Raw genomic sequence first — 10,736 nt, 5'->3', positions numbered from 1 at the left:
GGTTGCAGCTCGGGGTCCGAGGGGCCAGAAGGCGGCCCTCCCTCCCCGGCCCGCGGACGATGGTACGGCCTGCTCCGCCACCATCACGTGGGCGCCTCCTCTGTGACGTCGGCGTCTTCGCTGTAGCAAAGCTCGGCCTCTGGAATTCTGAGAACTAATTTGCTATTCGGTGACATAAGAGGGGGAGTGCGCTTTGCTTTCCCGGGGTCTAGGGCTGTTTCCTCCTCTCTCACCCATAAACTCAGCTCCTCGAGCTAAATACCCAAAAGGGAGCGAGAGATTTGAACCACTGGAAAATAGAGAGATAGTAGGTTTAGAGGAGCGAGTAAGAGGGGGAAAAAAAAGCAAACAATAAACACAGCTCTTTCCAGCTAGAATATTAGGCACCACGAGAAAAAATATTTGCCAAGCGATTTTCGGTGGGTTCCTTTGCTTTGTTTTTATTTGGGACAGGGTCTTTTTGGTTTTGTTTGCTTGTGTTTTTTTTTTTTCCCCCTCCTCCTCCTCCTCCTCCTTCTTCTTTGGTGTGGTGGCTTGGGATTTTTGGTTGTTGTATTTTGATGCTTTTCGAATGTTGCTTCTGATTTTTGCCTTTTGCAAGTTTGTGCTGTTACGTAAATCCTAGGATCCGTCATCGGTTGGATTTTGTCTCGTATGTTTTTTCTTTCCCTGTCTGATCGCTGAAGCGGTTTAGAGAAGATGCATTATTTCAGTACTCAGACTGTTGAAAGAAGCTTACATTTTTGCTCATCTGTGACAATCCCAACCCCCACTTTTTTCCTCCCCTTTGGTGCAATTTTCTTTTCCCCTTGGACTTTTTCTGAAGGGGAAGGCTCCTTTGCACTTGAGATGTTGAAAGCATTTGTTTTGGTTCGTTTCTTTCCAGGACTGCAAGTGGTGGGTTTGCTCTTTCTGTTATTGTCGACTCTTAGGAAATGTCTTGTGGCAAGAAACGTGTGTCTATGGGTATGTGTGCGCGTGTGTTCTACAGGAATGCTGTGAGCCGAATACATGTTGGTGTTTTGCTGCTTCTCAAAGTTTTGATTTTCCTTTTCCGGGCTTGTTTCAAGGTCGCGGTGGAAAAAAAAAAAAAAAAAGGATCTCTGGAGTCTGTCTCAGAGCTCAGCCGGAGGGAATTGCAAAGGCCGGCCGGGCCCGTGTCAGCGAGCCTGCGTGCGTTTAGAACAGCCTGTGCCGCAACTCCAGGGCACCGCGCGCAGGCAGGTCCTAGGCTCTCCAGCGCAGGGGAGGGGAGGAGGGGAGGGGGGGAACCGTTCTTTCTCTTTTCTCTCTCCCTTTCTTTTTAAAGGCAAATGCAGTATGCGGAATCACTTCACTGTGGGCCTCGGTTTGTTTGTTCAGAGCTGCCAGTTTCCCTATTTAAATGTTGGTTGGGGTTTTTTCCCCTCCTACTCATCCCTGAATGAGGGAGACTCTTGTTGCTTTTATGTCTCTCTAGCTTAAAAGAAGGGTGTGAGGGGAAAATAATATTTCAGATTCCTCAAGAATTAACCCAAAATGTTTGGACCAGAAGCCGCTTCCAAAGGTCAAGCCATTCTGAGCCTTGGCCCCACCAGCGCTTCCAGCCACTCATTAAATTACAGACGAGTTCTTAAAGGTACCACCACATTTCTCCACATGTGAGTTCCTAATAAAGATATCTCCCCAGATAATCTGCTTCTCCCCACCCCAAATTGGGGTTTCTGATGGGAAGATGAGCAGCGCTCTGTGAAAAGCTGCTGGGATTGTCCTGGAGCTCTGCACTGGCGGTCCCATGAGAAGTTTCGGCTGTCGCAGACAGTGCCCTTGTCCTCGCACCCAGCCCATCTCAGACTGGGTGGCAAGTTTCAGAACCCCAGAGGTCCAAGGGGGTTGATTAGCTTGCACAAGGGCTGGTACTCAGGCAATATGCCTGTAAAATCGGGATATTTTACTTTATTGACAGCCGGAGTTCTGCAGCCCTTGCAGCCAAAGCTTCTTGGACAAAGGATTTTTGACAAAGATATCGAGGCCTAATCCTAGCACTATTGTTGAAATGAACATTTTATCCCCAGAGACACGATATGGTCAAGTGCAGGTTCATTCTGCTGGAATTCTGCATTTTGGTTTGGGTCTCCTTCCCCCTCATTTTCAAGAACTTTAAATGAATCCCACTGGATTCAGAATAAACACCTCGATTTTGCAGGAATGGTTTTCTTTGTGTATTTATCCACGTGACTTTTTCCCCTATCTTTTATGAGCAGTTAAGTATTTTAGGATTTCGCAGATGTATTTATATGGTTCAGAGTGTGAATTGTATGACTCTGCCCTATTATTGATCCTATAATAGAATTACTTTCATGATTTTTGGTCCCTTTCTTGTCAAAGCTGCCATCTGCCTCATCCCCTGACCCCCCCATCCCCAACCTTAGGTCCACACAGCTTGTGGCTCCTGTTCTCTGTGCCGCTCCACGGTTAGCCCCATGGGGGCGCTGCAGAGCAAAGGGAAATCTGCTCCCTGAGGCATAGAACCAGCTAGAGTGGGGGCTGGGAAGGACTTCACCCTTTCCCTGTCTCAGCCTTCTTTCAAAGCTCTGCAGGAGCTTCTGGACAGAGAACCCACCAGGATGGTTTGTAGATGATTAACCTCATCACCAGGCTTGGTCCTGAGACCAAGTGCCAGAGTCCCACATTTCTACGACTGTCTTTTTTTTTTCTTTTCTTGCCAAATCAATGTGTTTTCATTGAAAGAAACTGACCAGAACAGGAGGCAGAGAGACAGAGAGAGGAGAGAGAGAAGAGATTGTTGAAAATATTCTAAAGATAGACACTTACTTTTAGGTGAGTCTCTTTTCTCTCAACTGAGTGAATGGTGAGACAATGGGCATTCACCTCTCACTCTTTTCAGTTCCTAAGAAAGTAACTTTTTCACCTTTTATACCAATTGAATTTCTTCCAGAATGTCCTTCCTTCTCTTATTCTTGACCTCTCCCCAGTCAGGAGCCAGCTGGCATCACTGTGTTGGCCTCCCTCACTCCAGCAGTGCTATGTAATAGGATTAAAGGCAGAATCTGCTCAGATTCTTTTCAATCTTCCTGAAGAAGCTCTGAAGCCTGATTCCTCGTCTGGGGTTGGAGGTGTGACTCTTGCAGACTTTGGGGTGCTGTGTATCCATGAGTCCCGTGATGTAACGGTGACTGGCCCATAGTCTCAGAATAGAGACCCAGGTCAGTCTTTTGTTCCATGGACTGGGTATAGGAATAGATCCCTGATCACAGCTGCCGGGTAAATATAAGCTTTATTACAAAATAAAATAGCTAGTACTAACATTACATCTATTTCAGGAAAGGAACGAGGTTCACGTACAGCTTCCCCTCGCAAAACCTTCTCCCCAATTCAGTTACAGCCGAAAAGGCACCTATCCTTGGAAAAAAACACCTTCCTGCCCTTGCTAGGGGCTTGCAGGGGAAGCTGGTTTTACCTGTCAAGAACCTCTGGCACTTGGTAGGTCTTTCATTTCTCCCATTACGGGATTCTAGATTTTAGGACGGCAAGGAATTTTGCAGATCAATCACTCAACTCTTCTGGGCTTCCCTCTTCGCAGAGGACGGGCTGGCCTCTCACAGAGGCATGGGTGACCCTAGGAACACAGCCGAAAATGGGGCTGCGTGCTTGCTTCCATGGTCTTGTGTCTCGGGACCGGATCGGGGTGACCTGGCAGCCCGGGTTCGGAGGTGGGTACCTTGTTTTCTTGCAGAATCGAGGAGAGCCAGGCTGCACTGAGCTCTGTGTGAACTCTAAACTGGTTCTCGGAACCAGCTCCAGGTCCAGGGAAGTGTTGGAGTTCTGACGGTCAGTGAGGTGTGGTCGTGCTTGTCACTCCGGTGCTTTTTCTCTGTGACCCCTTACGTTTCCCTCGGGTGTCTTTCAAATCCTTCATTTTCAGAGAGGATTGTAAGCAAGCTCCCGATATTATCCTTGGAGAAAGGAGGGAGCCTCTTGGTCCGTTTTAAAGCAATTGTGCAGAAAGTTGTGAGACATTAAAAAATAAATAAACTGATGCTGTCCAGCCACTGCCTTCTGAAAAGGAAGCATCAACATTTAATTTTGACCCCTACGCTGCCTGCTTCAGGCTTTTATTATTCTGAGGTTGTTTTTGCCCCCTTTAGAAATCTTTTCAGCCTGGCTTAGAGTTTACTCCCAAAACACCGATTTTCCCTAGTTTTCTCACTTATTTAGAATGGAAATTACTATAAGAAAGGAGCTTCACCGAGAGAAATGGGGTAGTGAGGGCGCAGGACCATTTGTTTATTGCCTTCGATCACTGTTTTGAATAGCTGGGTTTTCACTTCCTATGAAACCTTAGCATGAGGGAAGGCAGCAGCTGGACTCCGAGAGGGATGTGAGGAGGAAGCACTTGAGTGTTTGTAAACTCAGGGTGGCGGGCCCACCCTCCTGCCGGGCTGCCGCTCTGAGTCGGCTCTGCTACCTACTCTAGAAGTGGAAAAACTTGATTTGCATGTTGTGCCTGTGTTTTCATGTTTTTTTTTTCTTCTTCTTCTTCTTCCTTGCCCACACCACCCTCTGTACACCTGACCATGTAGAAGCCTATCTGAAGCCGGCTGGGGTGGCCCGGAGAGCTGGAGAGCCAAGAATGTCCGAGGGAGGGAGGGAGGGAGGGAGGAGGGAGGGCCCGGTACTTTTCCATTCACATCTCCACAGTGGCTTTTCTTGTTTATTTCAACCTCCACCCGCAGAAACCTTTCAGCTGCCTGAAATTCGAGTCATTAAACTGTTCCCTGAGGTCAGCCTACAGAGGCTTGGTGCGTGTTTCCTACATGTCCGTGTCTATGCAGCCTATGTACATCCGGAGAGATGCACACAGACACCGCGCCATGGGGCACGGTGCGAAGGAGAAGGGAAGAATCTGGATTGGTTGCCCAGAAACCTTGATTTCTCATCACAGCTCTGCCTGGAACACCCTCGGGGACACTGAGCCAGGCCACTTGTGAGGACTCCGTTTCCTCGCGCCCAAAGGCCTCCGATCCCGCGTGAATTCTGCGCAGTCTCACTGCGGAGGTTACTTTAGGGTGGAGCTGGGGACCGTGGAAAGGAGCTGTGTCTGTGTACCTGGGGTGTGGTGAGGGGTTAAAATATAAACTTCTAAGTAAAGAAGGCAGTCCCAGAATCCTCACCTCTATCAATTTTTAACCAATTGTAGACCAAAGTCTGAGGTTATGTTGTGTGGGTCCAAAAGCCAGTTGAAGATTTTAAACGGTAAGAGTCGGAGGAGGCAGCTTCTAAGACCTTGTACCTTTGATCGCCAGCATTCATAATCAGACCTGACAGTGCCCAAGTGTTTTTTTTTTTTTTTGCCCTTTGGATCGTTTCCTCTTTTTTTTTTTTCCCCTTCTGTTTGTTTTTCAAGACTGTCCCAGTGAGTGATAGATGGGAGATGACACTGGTAAACTGGGCAGTCCTTCAGTAGCTGGACTGCACGTGGATCAACACATCTGTCAGAGCTTTCACAGAGAAGGAAGAGAGGGGGAGAGAGAGGGAGAGGGAGAAGGAGGGGAGAGAGGGAGAGGGAGAAGGGGAGAGAGAGAGAGGTTCTCAGCCACTAAAGGTCATTATTTGAAGTCAGAGGAAATAGCATGAGGAGTTCACTCTCACTGAAGAAGAGGAAGCGCCCACTGCCACCACCTTGATCAGTGGGGACAAACGACAACAGTGGAAGAGATGTTGTGTGACAATGCTTCCTATATGTTTGGTCAGGCCCGACTGTCTACAATGTGAGGCCCTTCCCAGACCTCAGCACCTCAGAAAATAATGAAATGGCTCTTAGTAGCTCCCCACTCCCCCCCCCTCCACTTGCTTAGACTTTCTGGAACACAGGACTCATGCCGAAGGGGAGAGGCAGCCGATTATATCCCTTCAATGTAAAACCGTTGGCAATCACGCGAGAACCAGAGGGGTTCGTTAGCCATTATCCAACCAAATGCTACTGACTTGATATCATAAAAAAATTGGGGCCCAGATAATGCATTTGCCACCCACATTGAATCATTGACAGAGCTGTACCCAAGACTTTGCCACCCTACTTCTAAATCCACTAGACTTTTCCCACAGTTTATTGTGGAAAGGGGGCTTGGGGTAGGCAGCCCTGCCAAAGAGCCATTTGCCGTGGCCTCACAGTCAGAGAAAGCCTCACATTCAGAACCGGTATTATCTTCACTGAGGCTATCCATCAATCGCAGTAGTACAGTGGTGGCATTGAAGAAAAAGACCCCGATACACAAGTTTTGTATGTGGGTCCGTGTGTTAGGATTTAATGTTGTTAATCTGTCATTGTCTTATGAATAATGTAATGTGTGTGCGTTGATGTTAAACATGTAAGAGTTAAACTGTACATGGTGGCAGACATATGGCCTGGCACTTAAGCTGCTGGTTGGGATGCCTGTGTCCCATACTGGAGGGCTTGGGATCGGTAACCAGCTGTGGCTCCTGATTCCTGCTTTCTGCTGGTGCAGACCTCAAGAGGCAGCAGCAATGACCTAGGTAACTGCGGTCCTGCCACCCGCATGGGAGGCCTGGATTGAATTTTGGCTACCAGTCTCAGTCCCCTTGTCTGCTGAAGACGATAGGAGAGTGAATCAGCCGGTGGGAGCTTTCTGTCTGTCTGTCTGTGTCTCTCTCTGTCTCTCTGTGTGTCAAATAAATAAAAAGTATTTTATATCAAATAGGATGCAGTTGGCCTAGAAGCAATAACAAGCAGTCAGCATGCCTAGTGCCCAGATCTTGGTTTCTAATGCCATTCCCCAGGAATAGTAACCAAGGCCCCTTGAAGAAATGATTGAGATTAGGACCGGAGCAGGAAGCACACAAAATGAGAAGGGAATATCCTCTAGCCCGTGAAGTACGAAATTGCTGGAAATTAAAGCACAACTGTCTGGACAAGGGACATTTCAATCAAAGAGACACAGGAGCCACTTAAGGAGCTCCCAGTGAGCAACGCTGGTACAGTTTAGCAACAGAATAGAATAATATTTTCAATTATTGACCGAAGCACAAAGCAAATATCCATGAGTCTATACTGATAGAAACAAGTTGTTGAAAACATTAGTAAACGGGGGAGAAGAAGCCAGTACCTCATGGAGAAGAATGCCAACCATTACGTAGATGTACTGCCCTCCAGGAGTGCGGGCAACAGTCCCCGGTCCTTAGGTGTGAGCTGCCTGTAATGACCTCTTCCAAAGAGCACATGTGCAAAGGGAGTGCAGGGAGAGTAACTGACCATGGAGGAACCTGGTAGACACTGTCTCAGCCAGGCGATCGAGGTCCACATCCACACTGATAAATCAGGCTGATAGTATGTTCCCTTGTGGTGACCTTAGGGAAACGGTTCTTTATCTAATCACAAGGAATACATCAGAAAAATTGTAGTAGCGAGGCATCTCACATAATACTTGACATCTATGCCTCAAAACCATCAAGGTCATCATACACAATGAAAATCTGAGAAACTAACAATTTAATATACTGAGATATCCTGGGTAGTAGGATCATGGGACAGAAAAAGACATATGATCAACCTAAACAAATCTAAATCAGTGATGGACTTTAGTTAATAATATTGCGTTGATATTATTGCATTGCTAACAAACGTACAGTACTAACTTAAGATGCTAATAATAAGAGAACTGGGTACGGGGTTATTCTCTGTACTGCCTTCTGTTTTCGTATCAATCTAACATTGTTCTTAAAAATAAAGCCCACTACCTGGAAAACCATACATTGCACAGGGAGGGGGCGGGATGTGTTTATGTTTTTCAATATGAGAAACCTCCAAAAGGGTGATCCAGGCCTCTCTGGAAATCTGAGAGGCCCTACTTCCATTCAGTCATTTCCCTAGAATAGACCCAGGGAAATGACAGCACCTCATTGACCCTTCTGGTTTACTAAATTGAAAGCAATTTTAGTGAATTTTTATACTCCACCTTCTAGATAAAGAACACTAGGGAGGCACCAATGGCCAGAAGCCCACATGGGGGTAGACGACTTGGCTACCTCTTCCATCCACATGTTTAACGTATCTCTGTGGAAACCCTGCATGGAAACAAGGCCTTCCAAGACCTTGCCATCAGTCTATATGAGACACGTATTACTTGCAGGTTCATTGTGCAGGTTGGAGGAGCCCCAGGAGCTTCCTAGAGTGTCTGCTGTTTCATTGCACAATTCCAGTGAAACTTGTGGCCCTGATCGGAGTTGTCACTCTGCATGTCCAAGGAAGAATCATGGACTAGAACCCAGAACACTATTGAGTTTGGCTTCATTACCTGTGTATGACCTCAGACTCGAAATTCTGAAAGCCTCTATCCTCATCTTTCAATTTACCAGTCCTACAGCTGAGAAAAGTCCAGAGAGGGAAATGATTTGTGAAGATTACCAGGCATACGAATGGTAGGGTGGATTTCCATCAGTGAGTCCCCCAGAATCATTTATTTTACTGCAGTACCCACTTTTATATTGAGGACTACAATTGCAGTGATATGATTTACGATTTCAAAACTGCTTCATTAATTTCTAACCATTTGCCAGTTACCAGTGGTTTCTAGTTCCAATGCCATACTTGAGTTTAAGTGTTTTTTTCCTTCTTCCTCTGACCTTTTCCCACCTCTATGAGCCTCTCTGCCAAGTTACAAGCTCTCTGAACCAATGGCTTATTCATTATGGACAGTGACATTTAAACAACTGTTGATGAGATGCAGCGAGCCTGAGTCCTACTGTATATATTAGCAACACTCTTTCAGGTATCTATTTGATTACCAGTATCAAGAATCATCAATGTAGTTGGGCCTTTGAGCCGACAATTCCACTTCTAAGAATCTGTCCTCAAGGCATAATTTAACATATAGATAAAAAAATCTTTGATTGTATATATCCTAGCATCATATCTAACATATCTCCAATCATGTCCCATCATGATTGGAGAAAAGGGTGTTACATGGAGAATATTTACATTAATTATAATACAAATAATCCTAAAAAATTAGGATTGATAAATACATGTGGTAACAAATCAAGTCAAAAGAAATAGGGGTGGCTGGCGCCACGGCTCAATAGGCTAATCCTCCGCCTTGTAGCGCCGGCACACCAGGTTCTAGTCCCGGTCGGGGCACCAGATTCTGTCCCGGTTGCCCTTCTTCCAGTCTAGCTCTCTGCTGTGCCCCGGGAGTACAGTGGAGGATGGCCCAAGTCCTTGGGCCCTGCACCCCATGGGAGACCAGGAGAAGCACCTGGCTCCTGGCTTCGGATCAGCGCGGTGCGCCGGCCGCAGCTGGAGGGGTGCGGCCATTGGAGGGGTAAACCAACAGCAAAGGAAGACCTTTCTCTCTCTCTCTCTCTCTCACTGTCCACTCTGCCTGTCAAAAGAAAAAAAAAGAGGTATGGGTGCCAGTGTTGTGGCACAGTGGGTAAAGCTGCCGCCTGCAGTGCCAGCATCTCAAATGGGTGCAGGTTCGAGTCCAGGCTGCTCCACTTCCAATCCAGCTCTCTGCTATGGCCTCGGAAAGCAGTAGAAGATGGCCCAACTCCCACATGGGAGACCTGGAAGAAGCTCCTGGCTCCTGGCTTCAGATCGGCATAGCTCTGGCCATTGCGGCCATCTGGGGAGTGAACCAGCAGATGGAAGATTTCTCTCTCTCTTTCTCTCTCTCTCTCTTTCTCTGACTCTGACTCTGACTCTGCCTTTCAAATAAATAAATAAATCTTAAAAAAAAGAAATAGGATATGTATGTACACATATATGCATATTTAATGCATGCACAATATATGTATATAGTATATTCATAACTATGCTTTAAAATATCCTTCGTATAAAATAGAATATATGTAAATAAAAGTACATAATTAACAAAAATATTTACAGTGGCTTAGAATAGTAATTATGGCTGCTTTTATCTTTTATTTTTTTCTTAATCTTCCAAAATCTTTATTATCTAGCTAGCTATCTCACAAACACTCAAGACATGAAGAGCCCTAGATGACATTTTTTAAGTGCAAATAATTAGCCCCCTAATTCATAGTTTTGAATATTTGATTTAAAGTTGAAGCCACCCACATCTTTAGGGTACAGAGCAAGAATAAGAACTGCCCACACACTGTTGGAAAGACCTTTCACTCTGGGAAGACACTTGTCTCCTTGACAACAAAATACCACCCTTTGTGAGAGCATTGACTGTAAGGAGATGAAGCAGATTCTGTAGGTCTTTGATCTGTCTCCCATCCTCGCTGGTCTGTGGGGTGATTATCTTGTTTGCTGGTGTTTCACGGCATTTACAAATGTCAGAAGGTTTCCTGGTTACTCTGCCATCTCTACGAGGCCACCCATGGGCTCTCCCAGCACACAGACTGTCTTCAGGATCCTTCTGGAACTGCAAGGGATTTGTGTTTTATTGTTCTAACATGTCTGGCTACTGATTGTTGAGGAGAAAAAATCAAAAAATAAACTTTCTCAGTATTTTCTCATCAGGGAATTGCAAAGCTGTTAAGAACTTTGGATAATATGACGTTATTTGGGTCAATGGTTCTCCAAGAGCGGCACAGGGGTAGATATCAAAACCTAGAGGGAGACGGAACGAACATGTTCTGCTAAGTCCCTCCTCCCTTAAATCACTGATGTGACTCCTCATACTCTACCCATTCTATCCACTCATACATTCACTCAATCAAAAAGTATACCTTTAGTGGCTGTCTTT

The 10,736-nt window shown here is 46.0% G+C and overlaps 1 long non-coding RNA gene across 5 annotated transcripts; it reads left to right on the top strand.

Annotated features, from left to right (window-relative positions):
- The first annotated feature begins 149 nt into the window (after positions 1 to 149).
- Positions 150 to 5,167, top strand: LOC138849491 (uncharacterized). Of its 5 annotated transcripts, XR_016232506.1 has the most exons (5): positions 150 to 419; positions 1,071 to 1,220; positions 3,324 to 3,483; positions 3,584 to 3,713; positions 4,737 to 5,167. It is a non-coding gene; the product is annotated as an uncharacterized LOC138849491 (long non-coding RNA). The 5 variants fall into 5 exon arrangements; XR_011388363.2 differs by lacking the exon at positions 1,071 to 1,220 and having other exon boundaries at positions 152 to 419; XR_016232507.1 differs by lacking the exon at positions 1,071 to 1,220 and having other exon boundaries at positions 204 to 419; positions 4,584 to 4,792.
- Positions 5,168 to 10,736: the final 5,569 nt, after the last annotated feature.

Source organism: Oryctolagus cuniculus, chromosome 4, assembly GCF_051225735.1.
Source record: "Oryctolagus cuniculus isolate XC-2025 breed Fujian yellow rabbit chromosome 4, ASM5122573v1, whole genome shotgun sequence".
Lineage (NCBI taxonomy): Eukaryota > Metazoa > Chordata > Mammalia > Lagomorpha > Leporidae > Oryctolagus > Oryctolagus cuniculus.
This window is presented reverse-complemented; position numbering and strand designations above follow the sequence as displayed.